General features: G+C 42.7%; 1 protein-coding gene and 1 pseudogene across 1 annotated transcript in view; both read right to left on the bottom strand.

The window, feature by feature from the left end:
• Positions 1 to 22,859, bottom strand: part of NALF1 (NALCN channel auxiliary factor 1) — an 836,506-nt gene that overhangs the window by 239,651 nt on the left and 573,996 nt on the right. The window lies entirely within an intron of this gene.
• Positions 5,942 to 6,060, bottom strand: LOC135054417 (5S ribosomal RNA; annotated as a pseudogene).

Below are 22,859 nucleotides of genomic sequence, written 5' to 3'. Positions count from 1 at the left end.
TATAGAGATGATGTGGAGAAATCGGGCGGGAGTTAAGATAAGATATGATACCAGAATGAAGATATAAAAATGAGGGGTGGATAAATCCTTGAAACTCTCTGTTAATCTTTATAATCTTCTTAAGACCTACACTATACAATGTCAAGGTTACAGATCCTATATGCTGAGTGCTGCCCAGGAGGCTCAGTTTGGTTCTGGTTACGTACATGCCTCTGTCCACCGACCAGGGGTAATGTTCCTATACGAACTGAGGTGTATGTTCTCAGGCTTTGCCCCTAATTTCCCCCTTCTCACCCCTTTTCCTCTCCTTCCCCTGTTAACACACCCCCCCATGTTGAATTTTCTAGCATGTATTTCGTAAGAATATATATCGACTGTCAGAGACACCTAAGTGCTCAATGTTGGATTAACCTGCACAAGTAATATACCACAATGTTTTATTCTGTGGTGACTCTTAAAGTCACCGCAGCTGACCCAATTTCACCAGAATCCACTATTTTCTTACAAGAATGTACTGCGAAACTGTATTATGTAGCACTATCCCCTATTTGTATCAGTCTTTTTTGTCGATGGTGTATATTGTCTGATAAATGTGTAAAAATCAATAAATACATTTGAAAAAAAAAAAAACTGGCATGGGGGGTAATTCAGACCTGATCGTAGCAGCAAATTTGTTAGCAGCTGGGCAAAACCATGTGCACTGCAGGTGGGGCAGATATAACATGTGCAGATAGAGTTAGATTCGGGTGGGTTATTTTGTTTCTGTGCAGGGTAAATACTGGCTGCTTTATTTTTACACTGCAATTTAGATTTCAGTTTGAAAACACCCCACCCAAATCTAACTCTGTCTGCACATGTTATATCTGCCCCCCCCCCTCGCAGTGCACATGGGCCCTCATTCCGAGTTGTTCGCTCGCAAGCTGCTGTTAGCAGCTTTGCACACGCTAAGCCGCCGCCTACTGGGAGTGAATCTTAGCTTATCAAAATTGCGAACGAAAGATTCGCAATATTGCGAAAAGACTTCTCTGTGCAGTTTCTGAGCAGCTCGAGACTTACTCTTCCAGTGCGATCAGTTCAGTGCTTGTCGTTCCTGGTTTGACGTCACAAACACACCCAGCGTTCGCCCAGACACTCCTCCGTTTCTCCAGCCACTCCCGCGTTTTTCCCAGAAACTCCCATAAAACGGCCTGTTTCCGCACAGAAACACCCACTTCCTGTCAATCACATTACGATCACCAGAACGAAGAAAAAACCTCGTAATGCCGTGAGTAAATTACCTAACTGCATAGCAAATTTACTTGGCGCAGTCGCAGTGCGAAGATTGCGCATGCGCAGTTAGCGGAAAATCGCTGTGATGCGAAGAAAATTACAGAGCAAACAACTCGGAATGACCACCATGGTTTTGGCCAACTGCTAACAAATATGCTGCTACGATCAGGTCTGAATTACCCCCTTGGTCAGATCAAATGCAACTGCTCCACCCCTCTGTGTCCCCCCAATTTTTGACGAGGAATTCCATTCTGCAGATGTGCATAATATAATATTTAAATAATTAAAAAAAAATACTTTTTAAACTAAATTATATTTTTCTTAAAATGTAAATATATTTTATGAACGTTTTTGAAGGGAAAAATATGTCAGTTAAGGTAATAAATATGTCTAGGTTACACTAATTTTTTTGAGAAATTCTTGATGTAATCAGTCACCATGAAAATGCCTTTATCCTCTATTTGCAGACATGTGAGAGAACTGATGCATTGTGATTACTAAAGAGCAGCCAAACACTGCACTCCAGCAATGGAATAGTTAAATAGGAATCACTATATACATATTATTATTATTATTATTATTCCATATTATTTATAAGGCGCCACATGTGTTTCGCAGCGCTGTACAAAGGACAGTACAGGGGACAAAACATTGCATTACAGTAAATAAATAAATAACAGAAATAGAGTACAGGTAACAGAGCACCACACATTCTCAAGACATAATACAGCTAAGATGTAAGTATCGAGGGAGTGATCATCGTACTACTAGAGGCTGGTGGCCATAGATGGAGATGAGCCTTTACTAGCAGGATAAAGATGGTCGTTGAGTAGGGGAGAGCTGTGAGTGAAATGTGTTGAGACGAGGGCTTAGATAACAAGAGGAAAGAGGGCCCTGCTCTGAAGAGCTAACAATCTAATGGGGAGGTGCGACAGACAGATGACAAGAGGTGCAGGCAAGTCGGAGGTAGCCTGATGGCATTATGCAAGCAAAGCTGAGATGTTCTCGGCATGAGGCAGGGGGGTGGAGGCGCGGCTTCAGCACTGGGTTATGCATCGGGAGGGTATGCTTTGATGAATAGGTGGGTTTTTAGTGCCCGTTTGAAGCTTTGCAAGGTTGGGGAGAGTATAATGGAGCGGGGGAGTGCGTTTCACTGAAGGGGTGCAGCACGGGCAAAATCCTGAACTCGTGCATGGGAAGCAGTGACCAGGGCGGTGGAGAGGCGACGGTCATTAGTCGACCGTAGGGGGCGGGAGGGAGTATGAAGGGAAAGGAGGTTGGAGATGTAGGGAGCAGTGGAATTAGAGATGGCCTTGTATGTGAGGGTGAGGAGTTTGAAGAGGATTCTGTAGGGGAATGGGAGCCAGTGTAGATTTTGTTGAAGGGGAGTGGCAGATGTGGTGCAGCGGGAGAGGAAGATAAGCCTAGCTGCGGAGTTCAGGACAGATTGGAGGGGAGCAAGATGGGAGCAAGCAAGGCCAGTGAGGAGGACATTACAGTAGTCAAGTCGTGAGATGACCAGTGAGTGGATGATGAGTTTAGTTGCACTCTGGGAGAGATATGGCCTGATACGAGCAATGTTGCGTAGCTGGAAATGACAGGATTGTGCCAGAGCTTGGATGTGGGGTGCAAAGGAGAGGGAGGAGTCAAGAGTGACGCCCAGGCAGCGGAGTTGGGGAACGGGGGAGATGGTGGTGTTGTCAACAATGATGGAGATATTGGTCGGGGGTGTTGCTCTGGATGGGGGGAAGATGATGAGTTCCGTTTAGTCCATGTTGAGCTTTAGAGAGCGTTCAGACATCCAGGAGGAGATTGCAGAGAGGCAGCTGGAAACCTGAGAGAGGACAGAGGGGGACAGATCAGGAGATGAGAGGTAGAGTTGTGTGTCATCAGCATAGAGGTGGTATTGAAGGCCAAATGAGTTAATGAGCGCACCTAGGGAAGAGGTATACAGGGAGAACAGAAGGGGTCCAAGGACGGAACCCTGAGGGACACCAACAGGAAGGATGGAAGGGTGTGAGGTGGTGCTGGAGGCAGACACAGAGAAGGAGCGGTTAGTGAGGTAAGAAGAAAACCAGTCAAGGACAGTGCTAGAGAGGCCAGCGTTTTGGAGTGTGCCGAGGAGGAGAGGATGATCTACGGTGTCAAAGGCAGCAGAGAGGTCCAGAAGGATGAGCAGAGAGAAGTGGCCCCTGGATTTGGCCGAAAGCAGGTCATTGGTGACGTTCACCAGGGCAGTCTCAGTTGAGTGGAGTGGGCGAAAGCCAGATTGTAGTGGATCGAGGATGGAGTTGTCAGAGAGGTAGCTTGTGAGACGGCTGTAGACTAGTCGTTCAAGCAATTTGGAGGCGAAAGGGAGAAGAGAGATGGGGCGGTAGTTAGTGGGTGATGAGGGGTCGAGGTTGGGTTTTTTGAGAATAGGCAAGACCAGAGCATGTTTGAATGGTGAGGGGAAGATGCCGGTGGAGAGGGACAGGTTAAAGAGGTGAGCAAGGTGGGAGCAGGCAGTGGGGAGAGGGAGCGGAGAAGACGGGAGGGAAGGGGGTCCAGGGGGCAGGTGGTGGGGGGGAGGATAAGATGAGGGAGTGGACTTCCTTTTCTGAAGTGGGATGGAAGGAGGACAGAGTGGTGGGATAGATGGAGGTGAGGGATAAAAGGGGCAGGGGGGTAGCAGAGGGGTGATGGCGGGAGATGTCGTGTCGGATATCCTCAATTTTGGAGATGAAGAAGGAGGCAAAGTCAGTGGCAGTGAGGGAGGATGGGAGGGGAGGAGGAGGGGGGCGAAGGAGAGTGTTGAAAGTTTCAAAGAGATGGCATGGACAGGAGGACTGAGAAGAGATGAGTGCTTGGAAAAAGGATTGCTTGGCGAGGGAAAGAGCAGAGCTGTAGGAGGAGAGAATAAACTTGAAATGGAGGAAGTCCGGCAGAGAGTGAGATTTCCTCCAGGAGCGTTCAGTGGAGCGTGAGCATTTTTGTAAGAAACGTGTTCGTTTGGTATGCCAGGGTTGGGGTTTGGAGCGGCGGAGGGGGACAGAGGAGAGGGGGGCCACAGAGTTGAGAGCAGCGGTTAGGGAAGAGTTATAGAAGGTGGCTGCCTGGTTGGGACAAGTCATGGTGGAAAGAGGAGAGAGGAAAGTCTCGAGGGAGGACATGAAATTGGGGTTGAGAGACCCGAGATTGCGTCTGGTGGTGGTGGGTGTGGGCGTGGAGAGGAGGAGGGAGGATGAGAGGGTGAAAGAAAGCAGATGGTGGTCAGAGAGAGGGAAGGAAGAGTTTGAGAAATCAGAGAGATCACATCGGTGGGTGAAGACAAGGTCGAGGGATTGGCCGAGATTGTGAGTAGGGGTGGAGGTCCATTGAGAAAGTCCAAAGGAGGTGGAAAGGGCGAAAAGATTAGTGGAAGCGGCATTAGTGATGTCAATAGGGATGTTAAAGTCTCCGAGGATGACAGAGGGGAGGTCGGAGGAGAGAAAGTGGGGAAGCCAGGCAGCAAAGTTGTCAAGGAAAGGTGAACAGTGGCCAGGGGGGCGGTAGATCACTGCCACAAGGAGGTGAATGGGGTAGAAGAGGCAGATAGTGTAGACCTCGAAGGTGGAGAAGGTGAGAGAGGGCTCAGGTGGGATGACACGAAAGGTGCAGTTAGGGGAGAGAAGGACGCCCACGCCTCCACCCTGGCGACCATCAGTTCTGACTGTGTGGGTGAAGGAGAGACCTCCGTAGGAGAGGGCAGCAGGGGAGGTGGTGTCAGAGGAGGAGAGCCAGGTTTCAGTGATGGCGAGAAGGTGAAAAGAGTGGGAGATGAAGAGGTCGTGGATAGTTGGCAGCTTGTTGCAGATTGATCTAGCATTCCAGAGTGCACAGGAGAAAGGAAGGGAGGGAACAGGGGAGATAGGGATAAGGTTGGCTGGGTTCTGAGTGTTTGTGGGTGATTTTGAATTTGGGGGGTGAGACCTGGCAGTGAGGATTGGTATGTGACAGGATCGAGGAGCCATAAGTTGGTACAGTAGTGTTCAGGGGAATAGAATGGTGTAGGTGTAATATAGAATGACATGAAGGGAGGGAATACCGCACAGGAAATATTAAGTATAGAAAGTTAATTTTCTAAACCAAAATCAGGTAATTGCAAGAAAACGCTGTTTTCTAATTCTGATATTGTTTGGTGGTGCACCCTGAGTCAGTAAGGGAACGTAGACAATGGGAAGAGAAGAAGACTCTTTTGTGGGCGCACTCTTTACTTTACATAAATATAGAAAATAGTCAAAGTAGATTAAAATACAAATTTTAATAATTCAACAAGATAATTCTACACAATTAAGACAATTAGTGGTTCATAAAGAAGATAATGGTGGTCAAATAATTAACAAAATATTCGAAATAGCACTATGTGCTGATATGAAATGAAAAACTGGGTTTTGGCTGACGGAAGGAAATTCTAGACGTTCTATATTCAATGGTACATTCTGCTAATAAGCCAATCACTGTTATGCATTCCCCTGTAATGTAGTCTGGATACTGATGGTACTTAGGAGTAGTATAAATGTCTCTGTCTTGTCTCCTGCCAAACAAGATAGGGGTGGAGGGGGCGGTAAGGGGGGAAAGACAAAGAGTGGAAGTTTGAAGAGCAGTGTGAATCTGCTGTCAGTGTTAGACACTATATGGGCTCAATCAATGAGCTCTACTGCACTGAGTATTCCTCAATGGTCACCCACTTGAGTACTAACCCAGCCCAACACTGATTAGCTTCCGAGATCGGACGGCTTCGGGCGTTTCCAGTGTGGTATGATAGTAGAGGAAATTACCAATATTTCGAAGCTCTGGAATCACTGATGAGAGTTCACGAATTTACAAAGTTATTCAGGACAGATACCAGACATAGAGGAAATTAGATGGATCTGCTGCCAATGTTAGACAGGGATGTGACCCTGAATCACTGGTGAGAGTCCACGAAAATAAGGATGGGAAGAAAGTAAGTAGATAGTGAAAGGTCTGATGGATTTTAAATCCCAGATACGGCAATAGTAAAATGAACTGGAATAGTTACATTATAATTGGCAACAGTTGCCTAGAAACAGGGTGCCTGAAATGCCAAAGCAGAGACAAAGAAGAAAAAAATGACAAAAATGACAGAGTACCAGCTATGAGAAAGTATCCAATATGAATTATTGGTACTTAAAAGTAGCAATGAGGTTGTAGCTGAATTGCACCTAGATACTTTTGTAACAGTTACACTCTAGGTGCAATTCAGCTACAACCTCATTGCTACTTTTAAGTACCAATCATTCATACTGGATACTTTCTCATAGCTGGTACTCTGTCATTTTTGTCATTTTTTTCTTCTTTGTCTCTGCTTTGGCATTTCAGGCACCCTGTATCTAGGCAACTGTTGCCAATTATAATGTAACTATTCCAGTTCATTTTACTATTGCCGTATCTGGGATTTAATCTCGATCTCGGAAGCTAATCAGTGTTGGGCTGGGTTAGTACTCAAGTGGGTGACCATTGAGGAATACTCAGTGCAGTAGAGCTCATTGATTGAGCCCATATAGTGTCTAACACTGACAGCAGATTCACACTGCTCTTCAAACTTCCACTCTTTGTCTTTCCCCCCTTACCGCCCCCTCCACCCCTATCTTCTTTGGCAGGAGACAAGACAGAGACATTTATACTACTTCTAAGTACCATCAGTATCCAGACTACATTACAGGGGAATGCATAACAGTGATTGGCTTATTAGCAGAATGTACCATTGAATATAGAACGTCAAGAATTTCCTTCCGTCAGCCAAAACCCAGTTTTTCATTTCATATCAGCACATAGTGCTATTTCGAATATTTTGTTAATTATTTGACCACCATTATCTTCTTTATGAACCACTAATTGTCTTAATTGTGTAGAATTATCTTGTTGAATTATTAAAATTTGTATTTTAATCTACTTTGACTATTTTCTATATTTATGTAAAGTAAAGAGTGCGCCCACAAAAGAGTCTTCTTCTCTTCCCATTGTAATATAGAATGAACAAGGAGAATGTGGGGTGTAATGTAAGCAAAAGACAGTGCAAACAGAATTTTAAGAAATAATGGCCCTCATTCCGAGTTGTTCGCTCGCAAGCTGCTTTTAGCAGCTTTGCACACGCTAAGCCGCCGCCTACTGGGAGTGAATCTTAGCTTATCAAAATTGCGAACGAAAGATTCGCAATATTGTGAAAAGACTTCTCTGTGCAGTTTCTGAGTAGCTCGAGACTTACTCTTCCAGTGCGATCAGTTCAGTGCTTGTCGTTCCTGGTTTGACGTCACAAACACACCCAGCGTTCGCCCAGACACTCCCCCGTTTCTCCGGCCACTCCCGCGTTTTTCCCAGAAACGGTAGCGTTTTTTCACACATTCCCATAAAACAGCCAATTTACGCCCAGAAACACCCACTTCCTGTCAATCACATTACGATCACCAGAACGAAGAAAAAACCTCGTAATGCCATGAGTAAAATACCTAACTGCATAGCAAATTTACTTGGCGCAGTCGCACTGCGGACATTGCGCATGCGCATTAGCGACTAATCGCTCCGTTGCGAAAAAAAAATAACGAGCGAACAACTCGGAATGACCACCAATGTTAGGAACGGAAAGGCTGAGATGGATACACAGTGGTTGTAGATTGTGTAAATGAGAGTGTGAGCAATGTGTGAAAGCAGTAGGGCTGCTACTTAATCAGACAGGTTGTTCAGTATCCAGGCTGTGCAGGCTGCAGGCATTACTGGTAGTGGTATGGGTAACTCACTGTAGTCTGTTGTTTGCAGTTCTTTTGTGGAGATGGGGTAGATAGCATGCTGTCCCTCTGTTTCTCTCCTGTTTATCTCTGTATATCTCCAAATATTATATCATACTTTGCACTAACATACTTAGCAACTAAAATGCTTACAGCCTAAGATGCTTGCAGCATTGATCTATACTAGTTAAATAACCATGCAGACATGGATACAGGGTTAATTGATAACAGCCCTCACCCTCTGAAAACTCCACCCACAACAAAAGGTTGCCTCAAGGTGCGAACAAATCACTATACCCCCACTAATACACAGTGAGAACAGACTATAGTCTGGCCTAGAAATAACTAGTTAAAGATAAAATTGTCAATACCTAGCATAGTACAAAAAGCATGTAATGGGTGGATGTCAAAGTTGCAGCAGTGAGAGATTGCTTTGCTTTGGTATGTTATCCATGAATGCTAGAATACTGAGACAGGGGAGTCATACTAAATAGGTCTTCCATTCCTGGAGGAGAAAAGGATGAAAATAACCTGCTGAGAAAAGGAGTGGTGCTGATTCAGAATGTGTTCATTAAAATGTTAATTATTACAAGAATATTTTACATATTGTCCACCCGCAGGGTAAATACATAACATTGTTAGCAAACATAACAGTTGTAGCAAGTTGCCTGAAAATTAATGTATTATATCACCTAAGGGTAAAAAGTAAATGTAGATCACTCACTAAAATACAACCGTATAGAAGGCTGTTAGTGAGCATAGCACTAAGGGCCTAATTCAGAGTTGATCGCAGCAGCAAATTTGTTAGCAGTTGGGCAAAACCATGGGGGTAATTCCAAGTTGATCGCAGCAGGATATTTGTTAGCAATTGGGCAAAACCATGTGCACTGCAGGGGAGGCAGATATAACATGTGCAGAGAGAGTTAGATTTGGGTGGGGTGTGTTCAAACTGAAATCTAAATTGCAATCTAAATCTAAATTGTGTAACAATAAAGCAGCCACTATTTACCCTGCACAGAAACAAAATAACCACCCAAATCTAACTCTCTCTGCACATGTTATATCTGCCCCCCCTGCAGTGCACATGGATGGTCATTTCGAGTTGTTCGCTCGCTAGCAGTTTTTAGCAGCCATGCAAATGCTATGCCGCCTTCCACTGGGAGTGTATTTTAGCTTAGCAGAAGTGCGAACGAAAGGATCGCAGAGCGGCTACAAAGTTTTTTTGTGCGGTTTCTGAGTAGCTCTAAACCTACTCAGCGCTTGTGATCACTTCAGACTATACAGTACCTGTTTTGACATCACAAACGCCCTGCGTTCGCCCAGCCACGCCTGCGTTTTTCCTGGCACGCCTGTATTTTACGAACACTCCCTGAAAACGGTCAGTTGACACCCAGAAACACCCACTTCATGTCAATCAGTCTGCAGTCAGCAGTGAGACTGAAAAGCTTCGCTAGACCCTGTGTAAAACTACATTGGCCGTTGTAATAGTACGTCGCGTGTGCGCCGCATACGCATGCGCAGAAGTGCCTTTTTTTTGCCTGAATTACCCCCTTAGTACTGGTGGTTTTTCAAGGGTGTCAAATGGCTGATTTGTGAATTTTTTATTTTACAGCAAACTTTTTTTGTTTAAATACCAACAAATAAAATGCAACAAAAAAGTAGAAAAAAAATGTGATTTTGGAGTCAAAAAAATTATAAAAAGCAATAATTTTTAGTTAAATTAAAAAAAAACATAGCACATAGGGCCTAATTCAGACTAGAACGCTGCAGCGGCCCGCATGTCAGAGATTGTGATCGTAGATGTGTGTTTTTTCGTATAGCTACGATCACCTCTGAATCACCCCCATAATGTTGTGAACAGAGATGCTTTGGAACACTTCTTTGTACTTTTTCTTAATGCAGAGATGCTTTGGAACACGACTTTGTACTTTTTCTGCACTGTGATATAACCCGTCTCTCTCATCTGTGATCTTACTGTATATCTGTGTAGCAGGCTGATTGCGTCTGGCATCCATTTTTGCTTGCCAAACATAGAGATTTTGAAAATGAGATAACTAAAGCTTAAAATATGTACTTTAAACAACTAATGATTAATTCAGCTCAAATTATTTGTGTTAATAGACAATTTAAACTGATACTTTCAGCATGCAAATAAGCATATCAATTTATTTTTAAACATATATTTACAGTATGTCAGCATTTTGTGTCCGTGTGTCATCCTACTTATATAAAGCTGCATCACCTTTCTAGAGCTCAGTATTTTCAGTTGAAATTATGGTATGCATGTAGTAGACTAAAATGTTTTTTTACTAACATTTCTGGAAATGTGCTGCATCCCTTAATTGGTGAAGCCATATATCTGTGTTTGCCTATTCCAATCTGCATCAGTTATGACTCATCCATAAAAAACACTTTCATTGAAAACTCCAAACAGTACACAATGTAAATTAACATCCATCAAAATGCAGCATACCTTTGGTGTGCTGTGTCAGCATCATTTTCTTATTTTTACTGTATATTCATCCTGTATTTCCTTGCTGTCAATTTAGATAGTAGAAAGTACAGCACATCATAAGTCATTTATTAGCAGGCTTGGACTGGCCCACAGGGGTACAGGGGAAACCACCGGTAGGCCCCACTGCCTGGGGGCCCACCTCCTGCTCTAAGAATCAGGTTCTAGACTGTGCACTTGAATTATACCTTATACATATGTTACCTTATACTGGACAATGGTGTATTTTCTACATGCATTACTGTTATTAATCTGTTATTGAGCTGGTACATTATCATGCAAGCAGCAGCTGAATTTACTGTATATATTTATGAAGGGGCCCAGAGGTTGCACTCTCTAATGGTTAGGCAAACCAATGAGGTGGCAGGCCACAACCCCTCAGCAGACTGGCCACACCCCTAAATATGGGCCCATACCGCTGCATTCCCCCAGTGGGCCCTACACGCCCCAGTCCGACACTGTTTATTAGCTACAGTATTACTTGCTTTATGTACATTTCACAATGCGGAAAACGATCACGTCAACATTTGAAACTTATTGGACCTCAAATTGTTGTGGTTGCAATATTGCATTTTGGGCCTAATTCAAGGTTGATTGCAAAACAACATTTTCCTCTAATGGGCAAAACCATGTGCACTGTAGGTGGAGCGGATATAACATTTGCCCAGAGAGTTAGATTTGGGTGGGGTGTGTTCAAACTGACATCTAAATTGCTGTGTAAAAATAAAACAACCAGTATTTACACTGCACAGAAACAATATAACACACCCAAATCTAACTTTGTCTACACATGTTACATATGCCCCACCTGCACTGCACATGGTTTTGTCCATCAGAGTAAAATGTTGTTTTGCAATCAACCTTGAATTAGGCCCTTTGTGCCTTATTCAGGTATATTAGCAAACAAAAAAATCAAGCAACTGGGCAAAACTATGAAGCACTGCAGGTGGAGCAGATGTAACATGTGCAGAGATAGTTAGATTTGGGTGGGGTGTGTTCAAACGGAAATCTAATTTGCAGTGTAAAAATAAAGCAGCCATTATTTACCAATAAAATAAACACTATAACTAACTTAATTCTAAATCTCTCTGCATGTGTTACATCTGTCCCATCTGCAGTGCAACATGGTTTTGTCCAGTCGCTTGCTTTTTTGGTTTGCTAACAAACCTGAATAACCCCCTTTATTGATGACTTGTTGATGCCACAAACATAACATATACAAATGTTTAGCAAAGCTAGTATGTCAGTAGCATTTACATTTGTGCTATCGATACTGCAAAAAGGTTTACCTTTGTTTGTTTTACATTTGTCCAATTTATGTTTATATACTTCCATAATTTGGAGGAGAAAAAACAGTTCCCCAGATGTGGTTTTTATTGACTCTAATGATTGCCAGCAGTTCAGTACTTGAATATTCATACAACTAGAATAGACTTTTTCAGGCAGTTCCTTTCCATCCTTCTACTCCCAATTTAATCACTCAAGTGATAAGAAAGACTAAATATAGCAAAAGAGATGTGATTTGACACATTTCCATCTAGAAACTGTTTAAGTGCAGGTGATCTAACATATAATAGCATTTAAAAAAAAATCTGTTCTTAGTTGACATTACAAATGCTAAAAATACAACATTACTAATAGTGTGTTATTTCCTCTTCTCACCCTTTGCTATGTCTGCATTTTTTCCCATGATTATATGAAGTCTGTGCTGAGCAAAATCCACGAATCTATCAGCTTAATATTTACACATTGTTTTATACTGTATGTTTAAATATCATTGAGCCATAACTTATAATAAATTCAGCAACAAGTTTCAATTTGAATATGTTTAATATTTCACTATTATGTGCCTCTTCTGCATCATGTTGCTATTGGTGGCGAAGTGTTTTACTACTTAGGACAGTGGTTCTCAAAATGTGTGCCGTGCCACCCTGGAGTGCCTTGGGACACTTGCAGGGGTGCCTTGGATTGGTTGGTCCAGGACCAATTCAAATTATTTATGGTCACTATAATAAGCAAAACCAGTGCTTGTGGCTGCCAGTCATAAAATATGTGGACATACAGGAGAGAATCTTGTCCCTTACCATATAACTGAACCTAGGTATGACATATAAACACATCTATACTGTACATATAAATAGATCTACTCAACTTTATATTATTTTCAAAATTTCTAAAAAAAATGTAAGGCCTAGGGCTGCCGTAAAAAAAATTCCAATACTTTAGGGCACCGTGATTCAAAAATGTTTTGAAAACACTAACTTAGGGTATTTATAAAAGAGCATATTATGATGGCCAATATTTTATGTAAATTAGGTGGGTACATATATATATATATATATATATATATATATATATTTATAAATATATATATATATATATATATATATATATATATATAAACACTGTATATACTTGGTATTAAAACTATCCTGCAAAGAAAATAAAGAAATTGGAAACAAACCCGGATAAATGTTTGTTATAATTCCACAAGGCTTAGCTCTGAAGGAAACAGCCACAGATGTGAATGTAACCTCACTTTACTATTGGCGTGCCTCCACCCAAGCTTACACACCCAGGCTAGCTTGGGAAAGCCTTCCTCTAGTGGGATAGGAGGGTGTACAATATAGAATATATGGTATATGTTGTTGTTTCAGAATATGTATTTATAATAATCGTGTTTCCTCACCTGTTGTTTCGATATCACATCCTTATCCGGTTCTTCTTCTATTTTCCAGGGTCTCCAAATAATATAGATCGAATACTCAGTATACATCTTAACAGGTAAGTTGTTTATTTTAGTAGGATAATAACGAGTTAATCCCTTTCCAATGTATTTATTACATACAATATAATATTATATTATTTTTCTTACTGTACTACCTTAAATGTAACATAAGTAACCGCATGCCTTACACAAAATTACCTACCACAGTCTATATGACTATGGACCCGGGGTTTAGTATCAAAATTACCAGATTACCTTTACCATTGGTACCAGTATATAATGTGATTAATTTAAGAAATAATATGATAAGTGATCACCATAGTTAATCGGCTGAACCGGTCAGTATTAATTCCGTAGACGATGCTAGTGGGTCCTTATATCAATATAGTTTTAGTAACTGTTAAGGGGATATGCGATGGGCAATCTTCTTCCTCTTTCCGCTTTCCTCTGACTAATGAGGAGTAATCTTTCTGTTGGTAGTATCCTTTACTCTAACCGTTGATGGAGTAGGGCTGTGTCCTCTGGTAATAACACTCGGGTATTATAGTTCTATTGGGGGTATGATCCCCAATATATATCTGTCCAGGCCACAAGATGCTATCCTTGTGGTCACCTATGTGCTAATAGTCTATACTTGACCTACCCCCGTATATGACAGGATACTGATTCCTTATGTATACTTTTTTATTCTCTTCAGATTTATATCTTATATTCACGGGACATGTATATTACCCTGTTGCTCATAAAAGGGATAGTTTATAACTCAGCTCCCATATATATATATATATATATATATATATATATATGATGTCCAGTTCAATATTTTTGTTATTTGCTATCCGAGACCCGACATAGGAGTTGTAGATATAATGAAAGTTTAAGTCCAACCGTAAAGTTATAGATATATTTTTACTATGCCCCTTCAGTATTATAGAGTGCTTCAAAAAGCTACTTTATTAATTTGATCGACATCTGAAGACGGATTATTTCTCCATTGAAATACCTTTAATTGGGGGAGTCAGTAAGATATTAATACTGGTTCAATCCTATAAATATGACTATCCTCACCAATTGGGTGTGCTTTTATAGTAACCAACTTAGAAGGTTTACAAAGAAATTATTGTACAAATGTGCGGCCTCAGGTGCATATGCAGCCCACTTAAAAACAAAGGAACCCTCACACAAAATTCCAAAAAGTGACAATGGCATAAAAAGAATGTTAAAAGTAGGCGCAAACACCATAAACAAATCCTTACATAACAGTCCTTATGGAAAGACAGGAGTGAAATCTCAATTCTATGTATTCAGTGTTCTGGAGTCCCTTGTCCACACAGACTCAATGATGTGAAGTAATTCTTTCTCTCAATAAAGAAGAAAAAGTCATAGTGCAGATCAGCTTGACAGGGACAACGGCTTTATTTTACATAGAACACTCACAAGATTCATAATAAAACAAGCATATAACCACTGCAAGTGGATAACAAGGGGGTGCTGATTTCTGATATCTTCTAATTACCCTCCCAGGATGGTACAATGGGAAGCACTGGAGGTCCCGGACACCACAGCAGTACACAGGAAGTCGAAGTATCAGGATCAGTCCACCCACAGTCCAGGCAAAGGCTAGCACCACCTGCTTAACGCGTTTCGGACCCGTTTGGTCCTTCCTCAGAAGCATGGTGGTAGGTGGCACTGGCAAGTATATTTATACCCACAACATAATCACATAATTTGGCCCACATGCGGGCCTGCCTCCCGCCGAACACGCCGTTTTCCGCCGTGACCGGAAGTCACGTGACCGGAACCGGAAGTCCGGTGCGTTCCAGCGCCGCTTTTCCGGAAGTCACGTGACCGGAACCGGAAGTCCGGTGCATTCCAGCGCCGTTTTTCGGAAATCCTTCATGCGTTCCATAGATTTAATTGTGCAGAAAACGGAATCCACAAATACAATTCCACTTTCAGAAATGTTCATTGTGGAAATTATAAACTTTGTAGTCCAGCCACATTAAGGGAGGCAAGGTCAAAAGATATCCAACATAAAATGAAGAATAAATAAAAATCAAACATATATTAAGAATTATATTTATACATACTTTGGTTTAAAAAAGCAAAAATCATTAAAAAAATTCTTATATATAAATTTTTTTTATATATATAAAAAATTGAATTTATATATAAAACACAAGGGAGATGGCAGCAATCACCTAAGTTTTGAGATAGTGGAGGATATATAAAACAAGGGGAAGATAGCAGCATTCACCAAAGTTTTACGATAGTAAAGGATATATATCTATAACTAATTCATGTAATAGGAACATAGTAATAAGGGATCTACAGGAACCACTTTAACTCAAAGTCCCCGTTAAGCCCTCCCGGGGACAAGGTTTTCAATGTATAGATCCACCTCATTTCCGCCTTTGCAAGTTTAATCTCTACATCTTTATCTCTCCATGAAGGGGTAATTCCTTGAATCCCCCAAAAAGCTTTCATGGCAGCTGGATTTGAGTTGTGGACCTTTTTAAAATGTGCAGAAACGCTGTGGCTGTCTAAACCCTTTTTAATATTATAAATATGTTCTGCCAGCCTTACTTTTAAATTTCTGCTGGTCTTTCCTACGTAGACAAGGCCACATTTACATTCTAGTCCATAGATAACGTTTTTCGTATTACAAGTCAGGAATTCTTTAATAGTATATGACTTATCCTTCACATAAAACTCCTTCAGTTTACTAGGACCTTTAACGTTTCTGCACATCGTGCAGAGACCGCATCTATGAAATCCTATCGTTCTGATACTTGTTCTTTTTCCTTCGTCGATCGAACTTTTAACTAATTTATCTTTAAGAGATGGGGCACGTCTATATATAAAAACGGGATTGGAAGGTAATTTCGCACCAATTACGGGGTCTTGTTGTAAAATTTTCCAATTCTTTTTAAAAACAGCCTCAATTTCTTTATGATTAGAGTTGAATTTACTTATAAATGACCAATTAAATTGGTCATTACTCTTATCTTTACTTTTTTCAACCAGGAGGCTTTGCCTTTCTATATCTAGTGCCCTTTCTTTTGCCTTTTCTATTTGGGCTCTTTCATACCCAAATTATGTGATTATGTCGTTGGTATAAATATACTTGCCAGTGCCACCTACCACCATGCTTCTAAGGAAGGACCAAACGGGTCCGAAACGCGTTAAGCCTGGACTGTGGGTGGACTGATCCTGATACTTCGACTTCCTGTGTACTGCTGTGGTGTCCGGGACCTCCAGTGCTTCCCATTGTACCATCCTGGGAGGGTAATTAGAAGATATCAGAAATCAGCACCCCCTTGTTATCCACTTGCAGTGGTTATATGCTTGTTTTATTATGAATCTTGTGAGTGTTCTATGTAAAATAAATCCGTTGTCCCTGTCAAGCTGATCTGCACTATGACTTTTTCTTCTTTATTGAGAGAAAGAATTACTTCACATCATTGAGTCTGTGTGGACAAGGGACTCCAGAACACTGAATACATAGAATTGAGATTTCACTCCTGTCTTTCCATAAGGACTGTTATGTAAGGATTTGTTTATGGTGTTTGCGCCTACTTTTAACATTCTTTTTATGCCAACCAACTTAGAAGGGACACTTAATTAGAGGTATTGGATAGAGTCTGTAGCAGAGTGACACAATTCTCACTCTAGTGTATTTAGCAGGGTGCTAAATCCTTCCTCTATGCGTCTGGAGGGTTAATTATCATATCACCCACCTCTTTGGGAGAATATCCCCGCAATGGCTCCTCCCGTTATGGGCTTGTTCGGTCCCTCCACATTACAGTAGGCGGATCCGGCCGGGAGGGCGTCGTCTGAGCGGGTCTCGGCCCACGGAAGGAGACTCCGTACTCCCCCGTCTGGCGGCTGTCGCTTCACTGTGTCCCGTAAGCGGGTTCTTACACAATGACAGAGACTCGGTTCTTTCCCACCGTCTGGCGGCTTTCGATGCACGGTGTGCCAGGCGGCTAAATACCCGAAGGTCAGTCTCCTCTCCGCAATCACAGCCCTCTTCATCCTGGCGCTCTCCGACCTTCTTCCTCTCATCCGTTCCTCACTCCTCTTTTCTTTTACTGCGCACGTAGTCTCTCCAACCGTCTCTCTCCTCGTGCAGGCCCCCCTTGGTCTTACAGCTCGCGGGGCTCTGGAAGCTTCCAGCCTCCCCTTCTCCTTACTTATTCATAAACAGCCCCTTATATCATATTCTACTCACATGTAACACATATATGCATACATATATAACTGAGCAGACCATTATATTAATTTACAATATTATATACCTATAATTATCATTTAACATGAGTGGTTATTTTATTATGCATATCCATTACTACTTAACCACTATAAGGGGTTACATGAACATATATCAAAACCTAGGAAATGGCAAAAATAGTAATGATCTCAATCAATTTATATTCTGCTTTTGATGATGTTTAAATCATATTTTGGGGAAAAATGCAAACAGAGCTGGGCACTGTTCTTATACAAATCATAATAAGCAAGGGTGTAGCTACCATAGGTGCAGGGAGTGCAGCTGCTATGGGGCCTAGAGCTGAGAAGGGCCCACATTCCCTGTCAATGTTACATGAGTTCTATACATTTTTCACCATTGGGTGGTACATAGGGGCTCTTACAATCTGTTGCCTTGGGGTCCGCATTTAATCTGTGTATGCCCCCGGACTTGCTAATTGTAATGTGGTTCTGAAGGGCATTATAATGTTATAAAATATCAAGTGGGGCATTGTAATGTTGCATAATATGAACTGGGGTTCACTGGAGGTACTGTGTGGCATAATGTGTACAGGCAGCCCTACAATGTGACATAATGTGTTAACTAGGGTACTACTATGGTTCATAAATTATTTAATGCTCTACTATGGTTTAGAATATGGACCAGGGCACTATTGTGGGGCATAACATTAACAACAGCTGGGGAGAGGTGAGTCTCTAGAATCATTGGGACAGGGGCCCCTTTAAAATGTTGCAATGGGGCCTATAAAGTTCTGGCTACGCCCCTGATAATAAGGTACATCAGATTTAAATGCGTGATTCTCCTAAACCTGGGACAAACGATCTGCAAATTGTAAGCCAATTGAAAGGCCTTTGCAGCAACAGGAAAAAGCTGGAAAGAAGTGGCTATACCACACTTAACATTCTAATTTTAATATTGATAATGCATTGTGAAACCTAAAATGATTGCCGAGTTATGATGCATATTGTTATCAAGAGTATATAGTAATATGTGGAACTGCTGTAATAACCGGTAAGCTATGGTGTCATACAGTATTAGTTTTTTCAATTTTGAAATGCAAAACTGGGATACATAGAAACATAGAATTTGACAGCAGATAAGAACCACTTGGCCCATCTAGTCTGCCCATTTTTTTTTACCATATTTTTATCTCAAACCTTATTTAATTCGTATTTCTTTGTAAGGATATCCTTATGTCTATGCCATGTATGTTTAAATTGCTCTACTGGCTTAGCCTCTACCACCTCTGATGGGAGGCTATTCCACTTGTCCACTACCCTTTCTGTGAAGTAATTTTTACTCAAATTTCCCCTGAACCTACCTCCCTAAAGTCTCAGTGCATGTCCTCGTGTCCTATTACTTCCCTTAGTTTGAAGAATGTTTCCCTCCTGGATTTTGTTAAAACCCTTGATATATTTGAAAGTTTCTATCATGTCCCCCCTTCCCCTTCTCTGCTCCAAACTATACATATTAAGATTTTTTAGTCTTTCTGGGTATGTTTTGTGATGTAGTCCATGCACCCTTTTAGTTACCCTTCTTTGTAGAGTTTCTAATGTATTAATATACATTTGAAGATATGGCCTCCAGAATTGTACACAGTATTCTAGATGAGGCCGTACCAATGACCTATACAGTGCCATTATTACCTCTTTCTTTCTGCTGATGATTCCTCTCCCAATGCAGCCAAGCATCTGACTAGCCTTCCTCATTGCTTTGTTACATTGCTTACCTGCCTTGAAGTCACCTGAAATAGTGACTCCTAGATCCCTTTCCTCCTCGGTAGTTTCCAGTATAGTGCCATTAATACTATATTTAGCCTTAGGATTTTTGAGACCCAAGTGAATTATTTTGCATTTTTTGGCATTAAACTGTAATTGCCGCACTCTTGACCATCCCTCTAGTCTACCTAGATCCTCAATCATTTGTTTTACCCCTCCTGGTGTGTCTACTCTGTTGCATACCTTTATGTCATCTGCAAAAAGGCATACTTTCCCTTTAATGACATTTGCAATGTCACCAATAAAGATATTAAAAAGCACTGGTCCAAGAACAGATCCCTGGGGTACTCCACTGGTAACATTTCCCTCCTCTGAATGCACTCCATTTACTACAACTCTCTGTTTTCTATCCTGCAACCAAGATCTTGTCACGATCCGGGTATCTGGACGCCATTTCTTACCCATCAGATGCCTCCTAAGGCTGGCTCAGCGCTCCAGGACCGGATCCCATCTGTTATCCTGATGTGCATATTCCCGCATCCTCTCCTGTCTCTCTGGACGCTGTCACAGTAACGCCTTATACATCTGGCATGGCGTCTCCCGCGGCCTCCGCCGCCGTTCCTGAGCTTCTGCATTCAGAGTGGCGATTACGTCAGCCGCGGCCTCCGCTGTGTCCGCGTGGTTGGATGTGCACCTGTCAGCCTGGCGTCTCCTGTCTCCGGTGGCCGGCGCCGCCATTACTGTTTTTCAGACCACATGGATTACAAACCAAACTTCCCTCCAAGTGTCTGCATGGGCGCAGCCATCTTGGATTCTGTCATCTGATCATATTCACCAATCTGCTGTCTGTATTATTAATTTGCATAATTGCCTAGCTGATGCCTTCCTTGCTGCAGGTATAAATAGGTTGTGCCTGAGCAAGGAAGGCGTCAGTGCTTTGGTTGTCAAACCTAGTTCCAGTTTGTCTCTCTTCTGTGAATGTCTTCCAGGTTCCAGCTCCTGTCTCCAGACTTCTGCTATAGAGACCCGCACCAGCATTCCATCTGCGGTGTAGCCTGACTCTCCGATCCATACTGGACTCACCTGTTTCCAGCTACAACATCACCTGCTTCCAGCTCAGCTTCCAGCAGTGTACAGCTTCTCTTAAAGGGCCGGTGTCCTTTCTGCAGTTTACCACTCTCCACCGGTATTATTATTTCTCCGCTCTCAAATTCTACATTTCATCTACATTGCATCGCTCTCAAGCTTTATTTATTATTTAACTGGTTCCAGCCAGTATCCACTCCGTGCCAACACCTGTCTGGTTCTAACCAGTACCCACAGCAGCATTTTATCTACAGCAGTCCAGCTTTCCCTGGAACACCAGCTGGTACGATCCTGGGCTTTCCTCATTGCTACAGTTGAGCCTGGTAAGGACTTTCCAACTTGCAGATAATAAGAACTGTCTCATACCACCAGAGCTCTGTGGTCCCTGCCACCCTGTAGTACCCAGGAACTGTATTATTATTTATCTGCTGATTTTTATGTTACTTTTTACTGCTACTGTGATGCATGGAGTTTGTCATAAATAAATATCATTGACTTTTACTCAAGTTGTCGTGGTCACGCCTTCGGGCGGTTTCTCTTCATGTTACTTGCATGTCCAGGGGTCTGATACAACCTCCCAGGTTCCGGTACATCTCAGCCCCTACAACTGAGGCTGCCTTCCGTCAGCTCAGGCCCTCAGTTGTGACAGTAAGCACTGACCAAATGATACCAGCCGGAGACCAGGATCAAGCGGCCAGGCCGATGCAAGAACTGGCAGCCCGACTGAACATCAGGAGGCTGCACAGGGCCACATCATCCGCTGTCTCCAGGATCTCTCTACTCGGCTGGATGGGATTCAGACAACTCTCCGTGGATCAGGCGCATCTGGGGCGTCAACCACAGTGACTCCAACTATAACCCCACCCACCTTACCCATTTCTGCTCCACGTCTTCATCTTCCAACGCCAGCAAAATTTGACGGATCTCCAAGATTCTGCAGGGGATTTCTCAACCAGTGTGAGATTCAGTTTGAGCTACAACCTGGCAATTTTCCCAGTGACCGTACAAAAATTGCCTACATCATCTCTCTTCTCAGTGGCTCAGCCCTTGACTGGGCATCACCGTTATGGGAGAGGTCCGACACCCTGCTATCTTCTTACACTGCATTCGTGTCAACATTCAGGCGCATCTTCGACGAGCCAGGCCGGGTAACTTCAGCTTCGTCTGAGATTCTCCGTTTACGCCAGGGATCACATACTGTAGGACAATATCTTATACAGTTCCAGATCCTGGCATCCGAACTGTCATGGAACGATGAGGCCCTGTATGCTGCATTCTGGCATGGTTTATCTGAGTGTATTAAAGACGAGTTAGCTACCAGAGACTTACCCTCCAAGTTAGATGAGCTAATCTCACTTTGTACAAAAGTTGACTTACGTTTCAGAGAGAGAGCAACTGAGCGTGGAAGATCATCTGCTCCAAAATCTTCTGCTCCTCCTCCTCGCCAACTGTCACCAACTAAAGATGAGCCCATGCAAATTGGCCGTTCCCGTTTAACTCCTGCTGAGCGCCGAAGACGTCTCTCCGAGTCTCTCTGTCTTTATTGTGCAGCTCCGTCTCACACCATTAATGCTTGTCCCAAACGTCCGGGACTCCAGACCCTAGCTCGCCAAGGAGAGGGCCGGCTAGGAGTAATGATCTCCTCTCCATCCCCTCAAGATTGTAATCTCCCAGTCTCGCTTCAAGTTGCTCAACGTTATCAGAACGTCATTGCCTTCCTTGATTCCGGAGCAGCTGGGAACTTTATTACCGAAGCCTATGTTAAACGGTGGTCCCTACCCACCGAGAGACTTCCTTCCTCCTTTTCCTTAACTGCCGTGGATGGCAGTAAAATTTTTGATACAGTTATTGCTCTAAGGACTCTACCAGTTCGTCTGAGAGTGGGAGTTCTTCATTCCGAACTTATTTCACTTTTAGTGATTCCAAGAGCCACACATCCTGTGGTCCTGGGCCTTCCATGGCTTCGTCTTCACAATCCTACAATTGATTGGACGACTACGCAAATCCTGGCATGGGGTTCCTCCTGTGCTGAGACATGTTTGTTTAAAGTGTTGCCTGTCTGTTCTTCCTCCCCCAGGTCGTCTGATGTTCCACCTCCTCCATATCAAGATTTCACGGATGTGTTCAGTAAGGCTTCTGCTGATATCCTTCCACCTCATAGAGAATGGGACTGCCCGATTGATCTCGTTCCAGGGAAGGTTCCACCTCGAGGCCGAACTTATCCGTTGTCTCTGCCCGAGACGCATTCTATGGAGGAATACATTAAAGAGAACCTAGCAAAGGGGTTCATTCGACCTTCTTTTTCTCCAGCCGGCGCAGGCTTCTTTTTTGTAAAAAAGAAAGATGGTGGTCTGCGGCCGTGCATCGACTACAGAGGTTTGAACGACATTACCATCAAGAACCGCTATCCTTTACCCCTGATTACTGAGCTCTTTGACAGAGTTAGCGGAGCTACCATCTTTACAAAGCTGGACTTGAGAGGTGCATACAATCTCATCCGGATCCGTGA

The sequence above is a fragment of the Pseudophryne corroboree genome, chromosome 2, assembly GCF_028390025.1.
Source record: "Pseudophryne corroboree isolate aPseCor3 chromosome 2, aPseCor3.hap2, whole genome shotgun sequence".
Lineage (NCBI taxonomy): Eukaryota > Metazoa > Chordata > Amphibia > Anura > Myobatrachidae > Pseudophryne > Pseudophryne corroboree.
The sequence above is the reverse complement of the archived record's forward strand: the minus strand, read 5'-3'. Positions and strand labels throughout refer to the sequence as shown.